This window comes from Pelodiscus sinensis, chromosome 1, assembly GCF_052426305.1.
Source record: "Pelodiscus sinensis isolate ZL-2025 chromosome 1, ASM5242630v1, whole genome shotgun sequence".
Lineage (NCBI taxonomy): Eukaryota > Metazoa > Chordata > Testudines > Trionychidae > Pelodiscus > Pelodiscus sinensis.
The window spans coordinates 148,871,713-148,897,370 of record NC_143052.1 but is presented as its reverse complement, the minus strand read 5'-3'; the positions used below and the strand labels follow the sequence as shown (position 1 = coordinate 148,897,370).

Sequence of the window (25,658 nt, the reverse complement as noted above, 5' to 3'; positions counted from 1 at the left end):
GACCTTGTGGTTACAAGGTTGGAGACCTCTTGTCTACTTGATCTGTAAGTTACATCTTCAACTAACACTGATAAGGAAAACAAGAGGTGGCAGCTAAAGGTCAGCACAACCTTTTCATCACAGGAACTCAAAGCCCTTTACACATTAAATCCCCCAGAATCCTTGTGAGGTTGATATCTTGAGCCCCATTTTGCAGATGGGTAAACAGGAGCACAGATGGGGAAATAATTTACCCAGGGTTCCCACCGCCACTTATTAACAATGTATGGAAAAGAAATCAGGAGACCCCAAGTTCTAGGCACTGCACTATCAAGCAGAGAATACTTCCCTCACATTTAAGGTGCTAAGTCATAAAAGTAGCTATTATTATAGTATCTCAGCTGACCTCCGCCCTGTGCATACTGAATTACAACTGAAATACTACATACTTTAGTGATCAGCACATGGTTTTACTTCCACAGAACAATCAAGAGGCAGAGTCCAAATTTATTTTTCCTGGTACTGCCTCAAGAGCTAAAATTCTGGACTGCTGAATCCCTGTTGCTGGTGACGAGGCACATGCAGAGAAGTTTCTTAGGGTATGTCTACACTACAGCACTAATTCGAACTAACTTAGTTCGAATTAGTTAATTCGAACTAAGCTAATTCGAATTAGCACATCTAGACTTAAAAACTAGTTCAAATTAGCGTTTTGCTAATTCGAACTAGCATGTCCACACTGAGTGGACCCTGAACCGGGGTTAAGGATGGCCGGAAGCAGTGCCGGCAGGGCATCAGATTAGGACTTAGAGCGTGGAGCTGCTGTCTCAGGCTAGCCGAGGGCTATGCTTAAAGGGACCCGACCCCTATCTGGGACAGACAGTTCTCAGGGGTTCCCCACTTGCAAAGCAGTCCTGGCTTGGAGTGCCCTGAGTGCCCACACTCGGCACATCACAGCACTCAGCCATCAGCCCGGCTGCACTTGCCGCAGGCTGCCATCTGGAGGGGGGGGGGTCAATCAAGGGGCTTCGGGAGAGCTTCCACCCCAAGGAGCTCGCAGAGCCAGCCCAGTCCTCCCCATCGGGGGCTCATACCCCATTCCTCCCTCACTTCCTTCCACTTACCCCTCCCTAGCCCCCTTTCCTGATGTACAAAATAAAGGACACGTGTGTTCAAAAATAGAAACTCTCTTTATTGAACAAAACTCGGGGAGACTGGGAAAAGGAGGTGGGAGAGGGGAAGCGAGAGGGTGGGAGAGGGGAGGGCAACTAAAATGATCAGGGGTTTGGAACAGGTCCCATATGAAGAGAGGCTAAAGAGACCGGGACTTTTCAGCTTAGAAAAGAGGAGATGAAGGGGGGATATGATAGAGGTCTATAAAAGCATGAGTGGTGTGGAGAGGGTGCATAAAGAAAAGTTCTTCATTAGTTCCCATAATAGAAGGTCTAAAGGACACCAAATGAAATGAATGGGTAGCAGGCTTCAAACTAACAACAGAAAGTTCTTCTTCACAAAGCAAATAGTCAACCTGTGGAACTCCTTGCTGCAGGAGGCTGTGAAGGCTAGAACTAGATCAGAGTTTAAAGAGAAGTGAGATAAAGTCATGGAGGTTGGGTCCATGGAGTGGTATTAGCCAGGGGGTAGGAATGGAGTCCCTGGCCTCTGTTTGTGAAAGGCTGGAGATGGATGGCACGAGACAAATGGCTTGGTCATTGTCTTCGGTCCATCCCCTCCAGGGTCCCTAGTGTTGGTCGCTGTTGACAGACAGGCTACTGGGCTAGATGGACCTTTGGTCTGACCCAGTATGGCCATTCTAAGCTCAGGGCTGAGGGTCAGGGGTCTCAGTGGATCACCTTGATTTTCATGCCAACCTACTCCTGGGTGGCCAGGCTGGCAGCTATCCTGCCCTAGACAGCCACTTTCCTGTGCCTAGTGTGGAGGTCATGGATGAGGTCCACGATGTCTGCACTAGACCAGGTGGGCGCCCACCTCTTGCGGACCCGGGCAGGCTCCCGGGAGCCGCCAGCCTGGTCCCGGGAAGAGGCGGAGGGCTGGGTGGCAGCGGATGGCCGGCTTGAGCCGTGCCAGCTGGGGAGGGCTAGCCTCCCACTAGTTCGAATTAAGTGGCTACACAGCCCTTAATTCGAACTAGTTAATTCGAACTAGGCATTATCCTCGTAGAATGAGGTTTACCTAGTTCGAATTAAGCGCTCCGCTAGTTCGAATTAAGTTCGAACTAGCGGTTTGCATGTGTAGCGCCTATCAAAGTTAATTCGAACTAACATCTGTTAGTTCGAATTAACTTTGTAGTGTAGACATACCCTTAGGGTGCCAACCTTGAAGCATGGGAACATTACCACAGTGGCCAAAAATGCAGCCTCCATGAGCATTTGCATTGCTGTCAACATTCTCTGAAAAACATTTTACCTCATTTAACAACACATGGAACATTCTTTTGGTAAAATAATTTTCCTCAGAAACATCCATCAGTTCCTCACTCTCTCTCTCTCCCCAAATCCATGAAAAGTCTTCCACACTAACCCCAGTTATGTGGGATGATTGGCACAGGCATTGTCACGAGAGAGGTAGCCTGCTATGGCTACAAAATTCCTACTCAGCGCAACAAGCAACTTTTTCCTATCTCTTGTGACTCAAGTGGCCTGTGCAGAGGGAAAGAGGGCACAAGAACCATGCACTGCATTCCTCATTCACTGTTAAGTCTCATCTAGTGTAGACACTTGAATTTGAACAAGTTGAAGCACAAACAATTCCTCGATAGCCTAAATGAATTGGCTAAGTTTGGGCAAATATCTGTAGTGATTGCTAAAATCAATTCAGCTACTCCACCATGTGTGTGAATTAGGATCTTCAGAGCTTGGCCGTGAACGCCATCTTGCAGTCCCACCACATCAATGATATGGAGGGAGCCTCCAGTGTGAGTGTCAGTTTCGACATCATCCCGCAGGCCTCTCTCGAGGACATGGTGATGGGGAACCAGGAAGCCAGCGTCCCAGCCAGCTACGATGAAACTACTCTGTGCTCCAGCGCCTTCAGGTGTGGCCGAAGGCCCTGGCTCTGCAAGGAGCTCCACCAAGGGAATCCTCTGGCCCCAGGGGCTGGGGCATTGGCCAAGAGTATGACATATGGCTGCATGAGCAGAGGAGGAGGCATCTCCCAGAATTTTGGCTGTTCTGGGGAAGCAGGGACATTAGAGAGCAGCCCCATAGCTGGGGAGAACGGTAGGCTTCTGAGATTCCTTTGGTGGCACCTGGAGGACTTTGGTCTCCATCTAAGCTCCACTTTCCCAGCAAGATCCTGAAGAGCATAGTGGTGGGCTGGGTAAAGGAGATCACACAGTATCACAACGTCTACACCGACCACCGGGTGATCCATTTATACAGCTGGCTCTGTTTGCCAGCCTCCCTGCTGCACGACCCGGCCCTGCACCACACGCTCCACAACATGATGAGCAGGGCTCGACAATTAGGGCAATCTATTTGCTGGTGTGGCCGTGCACGCGCAGCACGGTCTGTGCATGTGCAGTGTGCCAAACCGCGCGGCTGGCGAGCGGGGCTCACCACTGCTTGTCAAGCCCTGATGATGAGGAAGCTCTTCCTAAAGTGCATGACGCAGGGCTGGGGGGGGGCCTACAGACTGTGGTGTGGGAGTGTTGCGCTGTCCCGGGGCCAGCTGCACCTGGGTCCCTGAGCTCAGTGCTAGCGTGACCAAATGAGGAGCTGGCTGCTGGTGGGTAGGTGGCCCCCAAAATGGACTGGCCACCTCACATGCTTGACATGTGGTTGGACATTAGGAAAAAGTGAAACACTGGAATAAATTGCCTAGGGAGGTTGTGGTATCTCCATCACTGGAGATATCTGAGAGCAGGTTGGATAGACATCTATCAGGGATGATCTAGAGATGGTGCTTGATCCTTCTGTGAAGGCAGGGGACTGGACTTGATGACCTCTCAAGGTCCCTTCCAGTTCTAGTGTTCTATGATTCTACTTGTACATTATCCCCACCATGGAGGTTGTGTGGAGAGCCTTGCCCCACACCTCTACTGTTCACTGAGCGTCCCCATTTTGTCTCCCTTAGCATGAGCACACTAGAAATCTACCCCGAAATTAATGCCCACTAAAAACATCCTTCACTCCCAGCCTCCAGTAAACACCACAAGTTTACATATCTTAAGTCAGCAAACCACACTCAGATTGCTAGCTGACAGGCCCCTCTTTGCCCCCAAGCCATGTCCTGTACAATTCTCCTCCCACCCCACATTAAGTCAGACATGCCCAATCACAAGCCTCCATTTCTACCTCTAGATACCCTTGGCTACAAATCCGTTCTCAATAGTTTTCTTTCTTCAGTGCTACCTTCAGGTGTTGCTCAATCCAGTGATGACTGAGAAGCTGATCTCCATCAATGCAATACTCCCTCTCCTTCCATGCCCCAACGAACTAGTTCTCCAAAACACTTGACAAAGAAACAACAAAGAAATATGGATTTCCAGAGGGTCAAAGAAACAGCATTCTTGGTTTAACCTTACAGGGAACTGAGGCTCGAGTTTCTGACAAAATATCAGTCTTAAATTAAGCATATTTAGGACATACAGATTAACAAAGCAAGTTTTCAGGTTAAGTATCCTTACATTTACTTTCTATATGTAATGATTTTTCTTTTGCAACTCGTATCTTAAGATCTCATTCTCTAAACAAACAGATTAAAAAAAAGAGCTCAAGAACTTAATTAGTCTATAGGTAGGAAAGTGGGAAATTACAAATATGTGTCACTGGTTGGGACCCCATCTCTAATTGCCTGAACCTTATAGGTGCATATTAGGGAGCTTTCCCTTCTCTCCCTCCCCTGGTTCTTATCACAGACAGACAACAAAAGTTCAAAGTACAGGCATGTTACAGGGGTTAGTTTCATGCAATCAGAAGTTTTTTCAAATGTTTTAGAATCATAGAACACTAGAACTGGAAGGGACCTCGAGAGGTCATTGAGTCCGGTCGCCTGCCCTCAAGGCAGGACTAAGCACTGTCTAGATCATTCCTGACAGGTGTCTGTCTAATCTGCTCTTAAATAACTCCAGCAATAACTGATCAGCTGTTTGTCGGCTCAGTGCGGCAGCCATGTAAATTTAAATGAAGCGGCGATTATTTAAATCGCCGCTTCATTTCCCTTTGCCTACAACCCTCATCTACATGGCTCCGTCGATGGAGCCATGTAGTCTAGACACAGCCTACGTTAGGCACCATCCATCTTCTTGATGAAAATCCAAACAAAGAAATCATTAAGCACCTCTGCCATTTCCAAGTTTCCTGTTAGGGTGTGTCTAGACTACATGCCTCCTTCGACGGAGGCATGTAGATTAGCCAGATCGGAAGAGGGAAATGAAGCCGCGATTAAAATAATCGCGGCTTCATTTAAATTTAAATGGCTGCCCCGATCTGCCGATCAGCTGTTTGTCGGCAGATCGGGGGAGTCTGGACGCGATGCCCCGACAAAGAAGCCTTTTTTCATCGACACAGGTAAGCCTCGTGAAACCAGGCTTACCTGTGTCGATGAAGAAAGGCTTCTTTGTCGGGGCATCGCGTCCAGACTCCCCCGATCTGCCGACAAACAGCTGATCGGCAGATCGGGGCAGCCATTTAAATTTAAATGAAGCCGCGATTATTTTAATCGCGGCTTCATTTCCCTCTTCCGATCTGGCTAATCTACATGCCTCCGTCGAAGGAGGCATGTAGTCTAGACACACCCTTATTGTTTCTCCCTTTTCACTGAGCAATGGGCTACCCTGTCCTTGGTCGTCTTCTTGCTAATATACTTGTAGAACATCTTGCTACCCCTTATGCCTATAACTAGATTTAGCTCTTTTTGTGCCTTTTCCTCTCTAACCTTGCCCCTACATACCTGTGTTGTTTGCTTATATTCACCATTTGTAATTTGCCATACTTTTTTATGACTCCTTTTTTTTTATGTAAGATCTCCCTGTTGATCCAAGGTGGTTACCTGCCATACTTTTTAATCTTTCCTATGCAGTGGAAGAGTTTCTTTTTAGGTTTCCCTCCTCCTTAGCAAATATAATTATACCTATAATATACTTCCTCTATTTTAGAGATGTTAAAATGCATTTATTTCTGTAAATGTGTATCTGCTGACATTTTCAGTGGTTACTCATTTGCATGCGGGGGGGGGGGGCATGTGGGGAGTTGGCTTAAAAGTTGGCTCCCCACACGTACCAGCTCCCGCCTGCCCCTCCACACTGCTACCTCTGATACTGAAGCAGCAGTACAGGGAAATGGGAGGGCAGTCAGCTTGTCAGGAACTGGTATGCGCTAGGGATGTAACAGTATAGTCGATTACCCGATAAGCAAAAGCTTATAGGTTAATGCTATAGACTACATGCATTTCCCTCTCCCCCTCTCCCTTCCAGTCAATTTTTAGCAGGCTGGACAGCAACCTGACTCAGTCTTGGCTTGCAAAGGGTCCGGGACCTAACCCTGCTGCAACTCTGCATTTAAAGTGTATTAGGAGCCAAATGGGCAGACAGCCTGCCTCAGTCCAGGCTTACGCTGGGTCTGAGACCTACTCCTGTTTCTGCTCTGCTTTTCAAGTGTATTAAGAGTCAGGTGAGCAGGAAGCCCAGCTCCGTTCTGGCTTGTGCTGAGTCCAGGAGCTCAGACACCCCCCTAGACAGGGACTGCTGCCACCCCGTGCTGCTGCCTCTTTCTCAGAAGCAGCAGCACAAGGCGACAGGCAGCCAGTCTGGCTCACTGCGCTGACCAGCTCCTGCCTGGCACCCCGCGCTGCTGCCTGTGATACAGTGGTTGCCAAACCCGCCCCCGTAGACTATAGAATAGTTGACTAACCAATAAAACTTCATGAGGTTACTTGACTATTCAATGAACCGATATTTAACATCCCTAGACGGCTTGAAGTCAGCTCCCTGCATGTACTGGCTCTTGCCTGCCTCACCTCTAGGGCTGCTGCTTCTATATCAAAGGGAGCAGCACAGGGCGGCAGGCAGCTTTTAAGATGGCTCCACACGCGCACCAACTCCCGCCTTCCCCTGAGCCCCAATACAGAGGTGCAACCATGAGGGTTAACTGATGAGTCCACGCCTATTGGTTAATGGTGTACATGGATACACGTTAACATCCCTACTCTATTCAGTTATGTTTTATTTTGGAGGATCATGAGTCTGGGGGCTTCGGTACCACCCCTTTTATATCCGAAGGAAGGAGTGAGGCTGTGCTTTACTCATGGACAGATATTTCTTTGGCCTTTTAGCTGGGTGGGTTGATTTAAATCATTTTTGAAAAAACATTGATTTAAATCAAGTTACCAAAAAAGCTAAGTCTGACTGTGCTTAATTTTGGGGTAAACCCCACTGAACTCACTGGCACTTCTGTTTTTTGAAAAAACAAGTATACAATGGGTTCCCTGGGAAAAGCTGAAGTATACTGAAGTAAAATAGGGAATAGACTTATGGCATCACCATTATAGTCTGTGGTCATGATCAGGGCTTGCCGAACTGCGTCAAGCCCCGTTCGCAGCCGCCGTGTCCGGCGATCTGCACATGTGCAGATCGCCCGAACCCGGCTCTTCCGGGTTGTAATCTACTCGCCATGGGCAAGTAGATTACATAGTTTGTCGAGCCCTGGTCATGATGTTCCAAAATAAGAGCATGTCTTATGTATTATAATATAAGAAAATGACTCTCAGTGGCAAGTGGCAACTTGAGATTCCTCTTGCTGCATGCAGTGTTCTGTATTGTAAACTTGAGTTATAGGTTCTAAATTTAGTTAACTAATTATCTAATCCTTATGGCTTGTTTAAACTAAACCTTTTTTTCTAGCAACATCCAACACAGCAAAGAGCTTGGGAATTTACTTGTCAAATCACACTTATACTAAAAGGCATAGAGAGAGTCTTAAAGAATGATGTATTGCAAATTGAAGTATTTAAGTTATTAACTAGTTGACCTACTCAGCCACATCCCACAGTTTCATCTACATCATTTTCTCCCAATAAGCTGGGCTGCTTGGCACCATGTGCAGCTGGGCTGCTTGGCGCTCAGCTAGGGCAAAGTGCCGCAACAACTGGGCTCCATGTGACGCTTGGCTCCGGCTCAGCACCGCAGCTTCTCCGTCAGCAGGGGCACATAACAGCCTGCAGGAGCTGGAACCACAGCCATGGTGAGGTTGCCCCAGTAGGAGCAGCCTCACTGAGGCCACAACTCTAGCCGCGGCACACCCGGTTATGTGCTAAGCCACTCACCCTGCTGCTGCGTGGGGAACCCTAGTGGGGAGGTCTTAGTAGCTGGGAGCATGACCTGGCAGTGTGCTGTGGTCCAGCAGGCAGGGGTTTGCAGCTGGCGGTTGGTTGGAAACCGCTGGACTAGAGCCATTAATTCATTTTTACAAGACTGTAAGCGTTTGTGTAGCATGTTCGCAATGAGATGTAACTGTAACTTTTTTTAAATGAAAAATTTAGTATTTTATTGATTTTTAAATAAAAAATAAAAAATCCTATTTAAATTAAAAATATCCGATGTTTTAATTTTTTTAAATAATCCTTATTCACCTTTCATTTTAGTGTTTTTATACCTCACTCTCATCCCCTCACTCCTCTCAACTGGCTACTTGACCTTATTTTGGGAAAGGAGTTTGAGGCAGGACTGTCCTTCAGGTGCTTGGTTCTATATTACACTCTCACTTTGCTTAAGAAAATAAGAACATAAGAACGGCCATACTGGGTCAGACCAAAGGTCCATCTAGCCCAATATCCTGTCTGCCGACAACGGTCAATACCAGATGCCCCAGAGGGAGGGATCACAACAGGTAATCCTCACGTGATCCCTCCCCTGTCACCCACCTCCAGAGAAACAGAGGCTAGGGACACCATTCCTACCCATCCTGGCTAACAGCCATTGATGGACTTAACCTCCATGAATCTATCTAGCTCTTTTTAAAACCCTGTTAAAGTCCTAGCCTTCACTGCATCCTCTGGCAAGGAGTTCCACTGGTTGACTGTGCGCTGAGTGAAGAAAAACTTTCTTCTGTTTGTTTTAAACCTGCTATTAATTTCATTGGTGACCCCCTACTTCTTATATTGTGGGAATATGTAAAAAACTTTTCCTTATTCACTTTTTCCACACCAGTCATGATTTTATAGACCTCTATCATGTCCCCCCCTTAGTCTCCTATTTTCTAAGCTGAAAAGTCCCAGTCTTTTTAATCTTTTTGCATATGGGACCTGTTCCAAACCCTAATCATTTTTGTTGCCCTTTTCTGAACCTTTTCCAATGCCAATATATCTTTTTTCCAGATGAGGCAACCACATCTCTATGCAGTATTCAAGATGTGGGCATACCATGGTTTTATATAGAGGCATTAAGATATTTTCTGTCTTATTCTCTATCCCTTTTTTAATTATTCCTAACATTCTATTTGCTTTTTTGCCTGCCACTGCACACTGAGTGGATGTTTTCAGAGAACTATCCACAATGACTCCAGTATCTCTTTCTTGAGTAGTTGTAGCTAACTTAGTCCTCATCATATTGTATGTATAGTTGGGATTATTTTTTCCAATGTGCATTACTTTATATTAATCAACATTAAATTTCATTTGCCATTTTGTTGCCCAATCACATAGTTTGGTGAAGTCTTTTTGAAGCTCTTCACAGTCTGCTTTGATCTTAACTATCTTGAGCAGTTTGGTATCATCTGCAATTTTTGCCACCTCACTGTTTACCCCTTTCTCTAGATCATTTATAAATAAATTGAATAGCATGGGTCCCAGGACAGACCCTTCAGAGATCCCACTAGTTACCTCTCTCCACTTGGAAACCTTACTATTTATTCCTACCCTTTGTTTCCTGTCTTTTAACCAGTTATCAATCCATGAAAGGACCTTCCTTCTTATTCTATTATAACTTACTTTGCTTAAGAGCCGTTGGTGAGGGACCCTATCAAAGGCTTTCTAGAAATCTAAGTATACTATATCCACTGGATGCCCCTTGTCCAAATGTTTGTTGATCTCCTCAAAGAACGCTAGCAGATTAGTAAGGCCTGATTTCCCTTTACAGAAACGATGTTGCCCTTCCCTCAACAAATTATATGCATCTACGTGTGCGACAATTTTATTCTTTACTATGGTTTCAACTAATTTGCCTGGTACTGACATTAGACTTACCAGTCTAATTGCCAGGATCACCTCTAGAGCCCTTTTAAAATATTGGCATCACGTTAGCTATCTTCCAGTCTTTAGGTTCGGGAGCTGATTTAAAGGATTTAAAGGACAAACCACAGTTAATAGTTCAACAATTTCCCATTTGAGCTCTTTCAGAACTCTTGGATATGGTCCCGGTGACTTGTTACTGTTAAGTTTATCAATTTGTTCCAAAACCTCCTCTAATGACAATTCAATCTGGGACAATTGCTCAGATTTGTCACCTAAAAAGAATGGCTCAGGTTTGAGAATCTCCCCAATATCCTCAGCCATCAAGACTGAAACTAAGAATTCATTTAGCTTCTCCGCTATGATTTTATCATCTTTGAGTGCTCCTTTAGCATCTCAATCGTCCAAGGACCCCACTGGTTGTTTAGCTGGCTTCCTGCTTCTGATGTACTTAAAAATATTTTGTTATTACTTTTTGATTTTTTAACTAGCTGCTCTTCAAACTCCTTTTTGGCTTTTCTTACTATATTTTAACACTTAATTTGACAAAATGTATGCTCCTTTCTATTTTCTTCACTAGGATTTGACTTCCACTTTTTAAAAGATGTCTTTTTATCTGTCACTGCTTCTTTTACTTGGTTGTTAAGCCACGGTGGTACTTTTTTTGTTCTCTTACTGTGTTTTTTAATTTGGGGTATACATTTAAGTTGGGCATCTATTATGGTGTCTTTGAAAAGTTTCCCTGCAGCTTGCAGATATTTTACTTTTGTCACTGTACCTTTTAATTTATTTTTAACTATCTTCCTCATTTTTGTGTAGTTCCCCTTTCTGAAATTAAATGCTAGTGTTGGGCTGCTGAGGTGCTTTTCCCACTATAGGGATGTTAAATTTTATTACATTGTGGTCACTATTTCCAAGTGGTCCAGTTATATTTACCTCTTGAACCAGATCTTGTGCTCCACTTAGCATTAAATCAAGAATATACTCTACCCTGGTGAATTCAAGAACCAGCTGCTCCACGAAGCAGTCATTTAAGGTATCAAGAAATGTCATCTCTGCATCCCGTTCTGAGGTGACGTGTACCCAGTCTGTATGGGAATAGTTGAAATCCCCACTATTATTGAGTTTTTTATTTAATCTAATCTCCCTTAGCATTTCATAGTCACTATCACTGTCCTGGTCAGGTGGTTGATAATATATCCCTACTGCTATATTCTTATTATTGGAGCACAGAATTACTATGCATAGAGATTCTATGCAACATTTAAGGTCATTTCAGATTTTTACTTCATTTGAGTCTACATTTTCTTTCATGCATAGTGCCACTCGCCCACCAGCATGACCTGTTCTGTCCTTCCGATATATTTTGTACCCTGGTATGACTGTGTCCCATTGATTATCTTCATTCCACCAAGTTTCCGTGATGCCTATTATATCAATATCCTCCTTTAAACTTAGGCACTCTAGTTCAGTGTTTCTCAACTGGTGGTACAAATACCCTTAGGGGTACTTGAGAGAAGTCTGGGGGGGGGGGGTGTTACATCAACACAACTGAAATTTGGAGAAAACAGAATTTTTGTTTTAAGTTGTACAGCGCTTTCTTATTTTTGTACTTTTTACACCCCAAAATATTGTCCGGCAGTCTACAATTAAGTTGTTTAAACAAATGTGTTGCAATGGTAGAAAAAAATTGTGTGTGTCTGAAAACTGCAGGTACTGTAGGTAATTATAATTTTTTTAAAAAAGGGGTACTTTATAAAAAAAATTGAGAAACTCTGCTCTAGTTCACCCATTTTATTATTTAGACTTCTAGCATTTGTGTACAACCACTTTAAAAATCTGTCACTATTTATCTCTGCCATTTCCTGATGTGTTAGACTCTTTTTCTTTTGATTGTGTCTCATCTGATCTGACCCATACTTCCATCCTCTCCTCCTGACTAGAATGTCGTAGTGCATCCTTATTAATAGACCCTCCTGTAAGAGATGTCTCTTTCTGATTCATGTGCTCCTCCGTACCGGTCGGCTTTCCCCCAGCCCTGAGTTTAAAAACTGCTCTACGACCTTTTTAATGTTAAATGCCAGCAGTCTGGTTTCATTTTGGTAGATCTTGGTGCCTCTGACAGGTGATTCTGACTGGTTTGGCCAAGAGGCTATCAAATGCCGGCACTTCAGTTTCCCCTCCCCGCAACTACTGTGCAGCTCCTGCCCTTTGCCTTGAAGCTTTCCACCCACCCCCAGCTTGCTGGGCAGGGCAGGGAAGGAAGAGGAGGGGCGCTGACATCAGGGTGCCCCCTCTACCAACCTGTATTCTATCTCCACAGAATGGAGAGGGAGGTGGGGCATAACAGGGCTCGTTTGGATTTGGGGGGGCTCAGGAGGGAGTTTGCTGGCTGCTTTTGGGAATGGTGCAGGGCCAGGGCAGGGGTGAGACTGCCTTAGCCCCACTGCACCACCTGTTGTGAGCATTGTCCAGCTGGAGCCTGCCTCCTGAACCCCTGTCCCAGTCATAAACCCGCTCCTGCACGCTTAGCCCTGAGCTCCCCCAGACCCAAACTCCCTTACAGAGCCTGTACCCTGAACCCTCTACTGCACCCCAACCCACTGCCCCAGGCTCAGCTCAGAGCAACCCCAAATCCCTTAACTCAAGAGCAGAGCTTGCACTCCAAACCTCTGCCCCTGCCTGATGAAAAGGGAGAAAGGATGGGAGAGGGAGGAAGGATGGAGCGAGCAGGGGCAGGGCCTTGGAGAAAGGGCACAAAGGAGGTAGGGCAACAGTATTTGGGTTTCAGGTAGATTCTGGATTGCACTTAAATTCAAAAAAGTGATCTTGTGTTTAAAAGGGTTGGAGATCACTGCTGTATAGGTTCCCCCTATCCCAAAAGTTTCCCCAGTTCCTAATAAATCTAAACCCCTCCTCTCTACAACATCATCTCATCCATGCATTAAGATTCTGAAGCTCTACCTGGCCCTGCGTGTGGAGCTGGAAGCATTTCAGAGAACGCCACCATAGCGGTCCTGGATTTCAATCTCCTTCCTAGCAGCCTAAATTAGGTCTCCAGAACCTCTCTCCTACCCTTCCCTATGTCATTTGTACCTACATGTACCACAACCACCGGCTCCTCCCCAGCACTACACATAAGTCTATCTACATCTGTCAAGAGAGCTGCAACCTTTGCACCAGGCAGACAAGTCACCATATGGTTCTCCCGATCATCACAAACCCAGCTGTCTATGTTTCTAATGATTGAATCCCCCATTACTAACACCTGCCTTTTCCTAATGACTGGAGTTCTCCTCCGGAGATGTATTCTCAGTGCGAGAGGATACAATAATATCCTCTGGAAGGAAGGTCCCAACTATGGATCATTTCCCTCTGCTTCAGTTGACTATTCTCCTTCCCTGAGCCTTTCATCCTCCTTAACAGCACAGGGGCTGTCTGACCAGATGTGGGACAATCCTACAGTGTCCCAGAAAGCCTCATCTATGTACCTCTCGACTTCCCTTAGCTCCTCCAATTCAGCTACCCTGGCTTCCAAAGCCTGTATGCAATCTCTGAGGGCCAGGAGCTCCTTGCACCAAATGCACACATACACCACCCGCCCATAGGACAGGTAATCATACATGCTACACTGGCTGCAATAAACAGGATAGCCCCCACTCTGCTGCTGGGCTTCTGCCTGCTTTCTCTCCTACAGCTAATTAGGTTATTGATAGGGTTAGTAACACTTTAATTCCATCTCTCATCTCTTTCCCCTCCTCCCATCTGTTTGTGCCTTTATTCTTTGTTCACACATATTAGTAAGAGTATAAAAATATCAAAAATTAACTGGGCAAACAAGACTCAAATTCTATTTCAAGCAAATATACAGGCCTGAATATTACTAACACTTCTAACAGTGCAAAATTTATGAAATAATGCCAAAATTAAAGCCACTTTCTGCTGACAATAAAATAAGAAAGACAGTATTATTTCTAAAGATACGCTGCCTGTCTCTACTTCACAGCAGAGCTTCTGCCTAGAACTTCCGCTAGCCTCTGTATTATGGGATTTGAAGATATAGTTCACAGAATTTGCATTAGCCGCAACAGTGGCAGCTACAGATCTTGTCTGCCACTCATAACTCTGAAAATGGTATGAAGGTGGTGGCCACTGGCACTACATGTGACTGAGTGATGAAAGGGTGACAGTTACAGCAGACGGCAAAGCCACTGCCCTTCTTCCCTTGCAGGTTTATGAAATTACACTGTTTGATGCCTTTTGGGATTCTTGTGAGACTCATGAGTCCCATGCTCAAGCACCCTCCTCTGTTTGGCTCCCAGTCCTACTCTGGTTATGCTCTACTGCAGGTCTGTAACCATTATGTGCTGTGGCTCTGTTTAATTGGTGTCTAAGGTGGTGACCCTGCAGACGGTACTGTGGTGAAGGTGCCACTGCATTGTTTAGAGCATGAAGTATTATTCACACCCATATATTCACATCATCAGACCTACTGGCAAGAGCACCTCCGGATCCTGCCACAGAATTACCAGACCATCTCCTGAGCCAGTAAATCTTGACAGACTCCCTGGTCTGGAATAAAATCAAAGACAAGTAACACTTCTTGTTCATTTCATAGTCACCTGAACCATGTGCCAAGTGAACAATATGTAAGCAGAACCACTTTGTGCTTCCTTGTGGGAAACAGTTCAGCAGCTGCCTTTTCTAAGGCTGGGATTCATGGGCTCCTAGGTAGGCATCTACTGAATTCTGGCTCTGAAGTTCATTCTAATCGGCTCAAACCCTTCATCTTCACAACCAAATGGTCTTGATGTCCAACATTGCTTTAGAATAGAGGGGAAAATGGCTACTCACCTTCTCATAACTTGTTCTTCGACACGTATTGTTCTTGTCCATTCCAATCAAGCGTGTGTCCACACACATGCAAGGCTAATGGAAGATTTTCCCCTAGAAGGTAGCTGCAGGGTTGTCCTAGGCCCCCCTGGAGTCATGCCCTTATGTTGCCCTATATAGGGCCCTGCCAAATGGCCAATTTCTCAGTTCCTCTTTGCTGCTACTCCAACTGAGGGGTTAGGAGGGAACATGTTGGAATGGACATGAACAACACATCTTGAAGAATAAAAGTTATGAGAAGGTGAGTAACCATATTTTTCTTTACAGTTTTCTCTAATTTGGCAAATGAAAATTAATGTTGATAAATATAAAGTAATGCACACTGGAAAAAATAATCTCAATCATACATACAAAATAATGGGAACTAATTTAGCTACAACTACTCAAGAAAAAGATACTGGAGTCATTGTGGATAGTTCTCTGAAAATATCCACTCAGTGTGTAGCAGCAGTCAAAAAAGCAAGCAGAATGTTAGAAATCATTTAAAAAGGATAGAGAATAAGACAGAGAATATCTTTTTGCCGCTATATAAAACCACGGTACACCCACATCTTGAATACTGCATACAGATGTGGTCTCCTCATCTCAAAAAAGATATATTGGCATTGGAAATGGTTCAGAAAAGGGCAACACAGATGATTAGGGGTTTGGAATGGGTCCCATATGAAGAGAGATTAAAAGACTGGGACTTTTCATCTTCGAAAAAGAGAGACTAAGGAAGCATTTGACAGAGTTCTATAAAATCATAACTGGTGAGGAAAAGTGACTAAGGAAAAGTTATTTACTTGTTCCCATAACATAAGACCTAGGGGGTCACCAAATGAAATTAATAGGTAGCAGGTTTAAAACAAACAAAAGGAAGTTTTTCTTTATCAGAGCACAATCAACCTGTGAACTCCTTGCCAGAGGATATTGTGAAGACCAGGACTTTAACAGGGTTCAAAAAAGAGCTAGATAAATTCATGGAGGTTAGGTCCAACAATGGCTATTAGCCAGGATGGGCAGGAATGGTGTTTTTAGCCCTGTTTGTCAAAGCCTGGTAATGGATAACAAGGGAGGGATGACTTGATGATTACCTGTTCTGTTCACTTCCTCTGGGGCCTTCTAAGAGAGGCAGAGCAGAAAGCATGTCACCAAAGGTAATCCCATCAGTCTGGAAAGGACTAGATTGAGGTCCCAGGCCGAGATGGGTTGGCAAACATGAGGGTACAGTATCTCGAGTTCTTTCAGGAATCAATTAACCATTGGGCTTGCAAACACCAAGTGGCCCAATGCAGCTGGATGGAATACCTATATGGTTAAGTGAACTCTTACTGATAAGGCTGACAGATCTTAAAAGAGGTAGTCTAGAATCAGTGACACAGAGGCCAAAGTCGGGGACAAGCTGTGTTGTACCAACTAGATGGAAATCCTCTATGAGGGTCACCTACCACAACAAGTGGAAGAGGTTTTCAGACTGCCAAGAAGGATTTGTCTGAGCTGGTCAGAGCAGGAAAGCTTCACTGGATTTAGCCAGGGAGCTTCCATGCTGTGAGGTGCAATAACTCAAGATATGAGTGCTGGAAACTACTGTGGTCCTGTGTCAAGAGGTCTGGGAAAGGGGCAAGGTGACTGGAGCCTCTAGAAGGGATATGTACTAGTTCTGATGGGGCCAAGCTGGTGCTATCAATATGACCTGAGCTTGTTCCCTCCAAATCTTGAGGAGTACCTTGAGAATAAGCAGTATGGGCAAAGAGGCGAATAGGAGATGACCTCCCTGAGGGAAGAGAAACACATCTGCGCTGGAGCCTAGGCTATGGTTCTGGAAGAAGCCGAACTACTAGTACGTCCTGTTGTGACACCTGGCAAATAGGTCCATCTGGAGAAAGCCTCATTTTTGGAAGTTTACATTCACAATATCTGGGTGCAGAGACCACTTGTAGTCCTGAAATGACCTGCTGAGGTTGTCTGCCAGCTTGCTCTGTACTCTGGGGAGGTATGATGCTTGCAGGTGTATGGAATGTTCTACACAGAAGTCCTATACAAGGGTTTCCCTGCACAGGAGAAAGTAGTGTGCACCACCCTGTATGATACTGTAGAACATTGCTGTTGTATTGTCCATCATACTGGATACACAACGATCTGTTAAATATGCCCAGAAGCTAGGTGGACCACCTTCTGACATTGATGTGGAGAGGGAGGTCAGCCTGAGACCAGAGACGTCGAGTCTTGAAGTCCCCCAGATAAGCTCTCCATCCCAACTCTGAAACTTCTGTCACTAGGGACAGAGATAGTTGTGGAGCCACAAAGGGGATCCCTGAGAAGACCATCTGTGGGGACTGGTCACCACCAGAGGGAGTCAAGCACTGGGCAGGGCAGGGTCATAATCCTGTCCAACCTTATCTCAGGCTGGGCAATACCCTGATGCCAGACATGACTGAAGGGGGTCTAAGCCTGAGTCTGGTGTGGTTGTCACATACAACTATGTGACCCAGAAGATTTAGACACTTCTTTACCATGGTGGTGGGAAACTGACTGAGATCCTGAATAATATCAGTCATAGCCTGAAATCTTGTTCCAGCAAGTATGCCTTAGCTTGGCTTGAGTCCAGTACCACTCCTATAAGCTGTATCCTCTAGACCAGGGGTCTCCAAACTACGGCCCGCGAGGCCCTCTCATCCGGCCCGTGGAGACCTTTTTGTCTACGGAAAAAAAATTACGGAAATTTACGTGTATCCTGCCAAGATCAGCCGCCGCTTACGTGGACGTTATGTTTTTACCGAATTAAAATAGAGGCATGCAGTAGTGCGTTATGTTTTCCAACCGGTCATTACATTGCAAAACCTTATTCGCTGAACCTAAATTTTCTGAACCTAAAACTAAAAGGAGAGCAAAATCTAGTTTCTGATCTATACACCCACCTAAAGGCCTTCAGATCCAAACTTGTCTTGTTTTTGGAACAAGTACAGGCCAACAACTTGACGCACTTTCAGCAGTGCAAGGTCTTCATGGCTGAAGCAACAGCTGAGTTCCCCACGTCATTTGCATGCGAGATCATCAAAGACCTCCAGCTGCAGTTTCAGCAGCGGTTTTCTGACTTGGATTCAAAGGCAGAAGAAGTGAGATTGTTTCAAAACCCATTTGAAGAAGATGTGGCCAGTTGCCCAGATGAACTGCAGCTGGAAGTCATTGAGTTGCAAGCAAATGACCTCCTTAGGGACAAGTTCAAAATAGGACTGGTGGGTTTTTACCAGTTTTTGCCCAAGGAAGACTTTCCTAATGTCAAAACTTTTGCATCAAGGTACCTTTCAATCTTTGGAACAACATACCTGTGTGAACAAACATTTTCAAGAATGAAATACGTGACGAACAATTTGAGAACAAACTTGTCCGATGATAATCTCAGGTCACTGTTGATGTTAGGGACAACAAATCTAAAGCCAGAAATGTCTGCTATTTTGGCATCCAGGAAACAATTTCACCATTCACACTAATACAGGTGTTCATGTGTAGTGTATCAATGTGTTATTAAATAATAACTGAATAAAATAATATTAAATAAATAATTAAAAACAACATCCATGTTTTGATTGTTTTTTATTTGGACCTCAAGTGTGTAGTCGGCCCCCGAACTGCTGTTTGATAGTTAATGCAGCCCTCGGGCTGAAAAGTTTGGAGACCCCTGCTCTAGACAAAGGACAGAATGGATTTCACTTCACTTATAAGGAAACCAAGATTGTCAAAGTTGGCTCTGACGAATTTGAGTTGAGCTTCTCCATGGATCCTGGAGGAGGCCTGATCAGCCAGTTGTCAAGGTAGCAGAAGGTCTATACCTAGTGCCTGCATAAGAATGCAGGGACGACTACCAAGCATTTTGTGTAGTCCCAAGGTGCTACTGATAGGACGAATGGGAGGACTGTAAACAAGTAGTGAATATTGTACACCACAAAGCTGAGGCTGGGTGACTACAATATGGAAATGTGCATCCTTCAAGCTGAGGATGGCATACCAGTCTGCTGGATCCAGAGAAGGAATGATGCAGGCCAGAGAGACCTTACAGAGCTTCTTCCCAAACATGCTGAGTTCTCACAGATCTAGAATGGGCCTGAGGCCACATCTGGCCTTTGGTATTAGGAAATACCAGGAATAAAACCCCTCTCCCCGGTGCTCCTGAGGAACCTCCTCCACTGGTCACAGAGACAGGAGGGAATGCACTTCCTGAATAAGGAGTTGTTTGTGACAAGAGTCCCTCTTCGGGGAAGGAAGGTGCAGGACTGAATGAAGTATCCCTCACTATCATGCAAAGTACCCAGTGGTCTGAAGTGATATGGGCAGGACTCGACAAATGCACTCGCCCGCAGTGAGTGGAATTTTCCAAATGGTGAGTGCAGAGGCAGACTTGCCCGGTGGGCCGTTGTGACAGGCTGGCCGAAGCCCGCACCACAGGCGGCGTGGCCCCATCCGATCCACCAGCCGGCGGAGGAACACAGCACCGCTGGGAAGGGGGAAGTGTGGCGATTCTTCCCACCGGGCTGCCTGAGTGCAGCTCCGGAGCGAGGAGGTGGGGCGGGAGGCCAGGACGCTGGCGTGACCTGGCCCCCTGAGTTTTAAGGGCCATGGCAGCTCGGCTCTGGCCGCGTGTCCCTGAGAGCTGGCTGTGGCGCGCGGCACAGCCAGGGCCCGCCCTGCCAGCTCCAGTCCTGCCACGGCCCCAGCCCCCCTTTGTCTCCGCGCCGCCCGTTCCCCACGCCTCCCCTGCATCCTGGACCTCCTGCTCTCCCTTTTCCCCGCGACCCTTTGGCTCTGCGCCACCCTTACACCCCGCACCCTGCTCCCCCCGATCCCTGCCCCCCCAGCTCTGTGCTGCCCATTTCCTGCACTGCCCCTAGACCCCGATCCCTCTGCCCCTCCTGTTCCCCGCGTCCCATTCCCCGTGCCTCCACCGCACCCTGCTACCCCGATCCCTGCATCCCTCTGGCTCTGTGCCTCCCATTCCCCGCACCACCCCCGTATTCCCCCACTGTTCCCTACACCCCTCTGGCTCTATGCTGTTCCTGCACTCTGCTCCCCTGTGGGTCGGGAGTGAAGGGTGCTTGCTCATAGGGAGGGGCTGATCACAGGGTATGTGTTGCTCTGCTGTCGTTTGTAACCCCAACTCTAATGCTATAGCTGGAAGACAACAAATGGTCTGGCTCAGCAGGACAGGGTGGTGGATGAGGTGCTCCAGAGAGCAAGTAGGGGCTCAGTGGTATTTCAGCACATCAAGTGACAGTCTCAAGGAGATCTTTGCGATAGAATCCATTACACAGCACTATAACCAACTTGAGCTCCATGGGAAAATATGAGGTAAAACAATTATCCACATTTAAATGGTCCACACATGCTGTAGTAAAGACCCAAGTAAAGAAGAACTCTTGGAACAGTGGTTATCAGAATTGTGCAGTTATAATTCAACATTTGTACTCGAACTGAATCTCCTAAGTAGAAACAGGATTATTGCCAAGGGCAGAATGGACAGACAAAATAGCATTCTGGCCCACAACTTCCAAGAACAAAGTAATCTCTCAGGCAACACAGTAGAAATATCAGTTTACAGTGTCTGTTTATCATGCAGCACAGAACAAGCTCCTGAGTTCTGTAAATGCTTATTTCAGCCCCCTTCTCACAGATTTTTCAGGTCAATACATTTTTGGCTTTTTTAGCAAACCATAATTTGTGTCACTGCTTTAGAACACTTCCTTACACTCTAGGCTTAAATTTCCTCCCCACATTTTCCTAAAGAGAATCTTTTCAACCAACCTTTTCAGTATGCACCCAGAAACAATGAATTCACTGGCTCTTAAGCTTCCACAAAGCCCCCTCGTTCCCACTCCTTTTATCTTTTCAAACCAAATGAAAGCAAACACATTAAATCTAAAAAACAACAAATGTCTGGTAGCACTTTATAGACTAACAAAACATGTAGATACTATCCTTCCTATCTAATTGCTATCCTAAGATCCTTATCTGCTTCTTTTAACTATCCAATCTTTAGGGGCTTATAGGTTACTAGTTCCGCCTACTTGTTTTTCCCTCTGATACTTTCATACCCTCGTCTCCTTGTTTCCCACTCCCTTCCTTTTTTTTCCTCCCCCGCTTCCCTTCTCCCCTATTTATTTTGGGTCTGCACATCCTAAACTCAAAACTCCAGTCATCTGAAGAAGTGGGCTGTGCCCATGAAAGTTCATGATACCATTTGATGTTTATCCTGTACAGACTAACTTAGCTACCCCCTGAAGCTTCCAAACATTAAATCTACTTACTGCTACTGCTGCCTTTCCCATAGAGAAGTCACTCTGCGCAGTTATGGAGATTCTTGTGTGAATGGCAGACGCTTCTCAGCCATAAAACCCAACAAAGAGACGGTTGTTGCCTCACACATACAAGGATAGAGTCAACTCAACACTGCAGTCAACACTTTCAGCTTTTTTCCACCCCACTAGCCACGCCCTCAGCCCTTCCTACATGCTCCTCCTCCCTGCCCTCCCCTTCTTTCTGAGTAGGCAGAGAGCCTCTCTTAATCTTTCAAAGCTCACAGCAGTCTATCCTGGAGGAGTTCACACATATGCACTAGGGCAGCATATCGAAGACCCTTCCACAAAACAAATAATCAACAACAATAATAATAATAGTAAGGTGTCAGAAGGATTAAGAGCCTTAGAAACACAAAAGATTTTCAGCTGAGCTCTCATAGCCTTATGGAGATTCTTCAGGTATAGCTTCTATCATGCTTAATCTGCCTACCACCATCTTCCAAGCACTCCTCCCCAGCTATGCACACAGACCATTACACTGTTGCTATGTCCTGAGAAGTGCACTTCTTACAGCTCAGTATCAGCTAGTCCAGGGGTTCCCAAACTTTTTGACACGGGGACCAGTAAATCCATTCACGAGCTTTTGGAGGACCGGTAACATTCATTTGCATATTTGCATATTGATTAAACAAATGATGACTATTCAGATAAGTTGTTTCTGGTCCTCCCAAAGCCCCCAGTGCCAGCTTTAGCAAAGCTTTTGATATGGTCACCCACAATATTCTTGCCAGCAAGTTAAGGGAATATGGATTGGATAAATAGACTGTAAGGGTGTGTCTAGACTACATGCCTCCGTCGACGGAGGCATGTAGATTAGCCAGATCGGCAGAGGGAAATGAAGCCGCGATTAAAATAATCGCGGCTTCATTTAAATTTAAATGGCTGCCCCGCTCTGCCGATCAGCTGTTTGTCGGCAGATCGGGGCAGTCTGGATGCGCCGCGCCGACAAAGAAGCCTTTCTTGATCGGCACAGGTAAACCTGGTTTCACGAGGCATACCTCTGCCGATCAAGAAAGGCTTCTTTGTCGGCTCGGCGTGTCCAGACTGCCCCGATCTGCCGACAAACAGCTGATCGGCAGAGCGGGGCAGCCATTTAAATTTAAATGAAGCCGCGATTATTTTAATCACGGCTTCATTTCCCTCTGCCGATCTGGCTAATCTACATGCCTCCATCGATGGAGGCATGTAGTTTAGACGTACCCTAAGATGGATAGAAAGCTGGCTAGACCAAGGTTTCCCAAACTTTTTACTTTAGTTGGAACCCGTTTTTTTTTCAGTACTGTTTTTTGCAGCCCAAAAATATAAACACAGATTAAAAAATAATTTAAAAATGAATAAATTTTCAGTGTTTCACCCGGCTGCATCCTCCGCCCAGCCTGTGCCAGGGCTTGGAGGACCCGGTGCCACATGGGCACTCCAGGAGGTGGGAGCAGGAGCAAATTGGGGGTAGGGTATCTGGCTAGAAAGGGAGGGTGCAAGAAGGGATAGGGTTGCCAGGTGTCCAGTTTTGTACTGGACAGTCCGGTATTTGAGGTTTCTGTCCGGGAAACATATTGAGAAAATACCGGACATATAAAATGTCCGGTATTTTCTAATTAGGTAACTTTTATTATTATTAGGTGTATCAGTCCGTAGCTGCGAACTGCCTGGCTGGTAGATGTGCTTACGCTGCATGAGTGTGTCTACCAGCCAGGCAGTTCACAGCTACTTGAAGGAGGGCATGGGGGGAGGACAAAATGGAATCTCCGGGGCTGGAATCACTCGTGTGCCCAGGTCTGCATGCGCCTGGCTCAGTCCTGCTTCCCGCCAGCCAATTTGCAGAGGTAGGAAGAGGTGGGATGGAGATGGAGCAAAGCTGGAAGCTTGGAGGAAAGAATGGAGCAGGGACAGGGCAGGAAGAGTTGGGACAAGACGGAGCAGGAGCAGGTAGGGCAAAGGCTTGCTTGAGAGAAGGGGAATGGGGATTATACCCGGACCCAAAACCCTCTAGAGACAATCTTGCTAGACAGCTATGCGCTATCTGTTTGGATCCTGCCCACATGCATTAACAGTTTGTTAGTAAGCTTTGATTTAGCCCAGGCCTCAGAAAAGTGGCTGCAGGGCAGTTTCTCTTTAAAAACTAAAGGAAAAAATATGTAGCACTTTAAAGACTAACAAGATAGTTTATTAGGTGATGAGCTTTCGTGGGCCAGACCCACTTCTCTTTCAGAATATGATCTGAAGAATTGGCATGACCATATATAACAAAGGAATACAATGAAGAAAGTGAACACATTATAAACTAACAAATCAGACTTTAAAACAGAAGGTGGGGCAAGGAAGAAGGAAGGAGGAAAAAGTTTATTGTCAGTCAATGAGTGGCTAATCTGGAATCATAGAATAATAGAACCATCGAGCTGGAAGAGACCTCAGGAGGTCATCAAGTCCAGCTCCCTGCTCTAGGCAGGACCAATCCCAACTACATCGAGTTACTAGGACTATCAATAGGTGGGGAAGCTGTCTTTGTAATGTGTAAGAAATTAGCTAAATAACAGCATAGAACACGGAGAGCCGGGACCTGTGGCTGTAAACAAACTTCATGGGACTGCAGGAAACTTTGTTTGTTCAAAAACTCCTCCTAAATAGTAAGAGCTAGGACCACCAAATTTGGTAGGCAGCTTCCTTTTATCATAAGTTAAAGCAAGGTCAGGCTTTGGTTGTGCCTGGACAATGGGATGTGTGTAGAATGCGACTGTTTTGCATAAAATGGAAAGGTAAGGGTGTGATAGCAGTGACAGTTATACTCACAAATGAGCAGGGGCGGCCCATGCCTATAGGCAAACTAGGCAGCCGCCTAGGGCGCCAAGTTACATGGGGTGCCAAATTCCAAACCCTGCCCCTTCCATTTCCCCTTTCCTTTCCTGTGCCTTACCTGGAGCACGGCTTCCCTGCAGGCAGGAGGGGGGTAAGTCCTGGGAGAGGCAGCGCGAAGGGGGTTTTCCAGTGCCCCGGGGGAGGAGGAATGCGGGGGGGGGGGGGGGTCAGCCCTGGGAGAGGAGGAACGCGGGGGGGAGGGTCAGCCCCGGGAGAGGAGGAATGCAGGGGGGTTTCCCCTGTGCCGCAGCGGGGGAGTCGGCCCCAGGGGAGGAGGAATGCGGGGGGGGTTTCCCCTGTGCCATGGGGGGAGGGTCGGCCCTGAGGGAGTCGGAACGCGGGAGGGGGAGTTGGCCATGGGAGGGGGAAGAACGCGGGGGGGGTTCCCCTGCCCCGCGGGAGGGGGGGGGGTCAGCCCTGGGAGAGGTGCATGCTGGCTTCTCTCAGGGGAGGTGGGATCTTGGGAGGAGGCGGGTGCAGGGGACTCTCTCCCCGGCCCGGCACCCTGTTACTCCCAGCCCCCGAACTCCATCCCCAGCCCCTCAGCCACCAGCCCCAGAACTCCATCCCCGGCCCCTGGTCCCAGAATTCTATCCCCAGCCCCTCGGCCCCCAGCCAACAGAACTCCATCCCCAGCCCCCCTCTCCCCAGCACAGAACCAAAACCCTCAGTTGATATCTGCCCTTGGGGTTGGGGGAGGGCGGGACGCCAACTGCATGGTTCCCCTAGGGCACCAGTTGCTGGCAGCTAGTCTAGGGCCACCCCTGCGAATGAGCACAGAGGGGCTACAAGGAGGAAAGGCTGCAGCCGGCGACACTGCCTCCATGGTCTTGGGCAGACTGGAGGGAGCAGCTGCCCCCTATGCTGCATGCTGTCCTCTCCCCCAAATCAGCTGCAGATGGGGGGGGGGGACTGTGCAGCATCCCGCTGTTGAAGGCTGGCCCCAGGGAGACACGGATGGGAGGCCTGCACAGCCCCCAGCAATGCCAGGTAAGTCTTCTAGTAAATTTATAAACTAGAAAGAGAGAGAAGAGATACTGGAAAACAATGTGAAAGTCTTACGTATTTTTAAAATCTCAGTTTGAGAGCATCATGGAAGAAGGGATTTAAGAATGATTCAATGAGAGTAGGTTTGCCACTTCAACGTTGTGAGGATATTTCGTGTATAAGCAGCAGCTTGGAAAACAGACCAAGATAGGAGTCTCCACCCAACTTTTACTCTACTCTGAAGGAGTATGAGACAAAACTGGGACCCTAGTACCTGTCATTGTATCTGTGCCTATCCTAACTCCAAATCAGGAATCCTATTCATGCTCCAGGAATTCAACATGCTCCAGGAACCACTACTTTCTCAGGATGGAAGAGAGAGCACACTAGGACAAACACTTCAGAAGAGGTAATGAACTGGGACCTCCT

General features: G+C 46.5%; 1 protein-coding gene across 3 annotated transcripts in view; it reads right to left on the bottom strand.

Annotated features, from left to right (window-relative positions):
• The window catches only part of B4GALT4 (beta-1,4-galactosyltransferase 4), a 58,476-nt gene that overhangs the window by 29,820 nt on the left and 2,998 nt on the right, over positions 1-25,658 (bottom strand). The window contains exon 1 of one of the 3 annotated variants that reach the window (XM_075905865.2): positions 21,339-21,513. The exons of 1 other annotated variant lie outside the window; for it this stretch is intronic. The gene's annotated coding sequence lies outside the window, so the exon portion shown is untranslated. Of the gene's footprint in view, positions 1-4,352; positions 4,372-21,338; positions 21,514-25,658 lie in introns of those variants that run through there. One more of the 3 variants, XM_075905874.2, reaches the window with a different exon arrangement.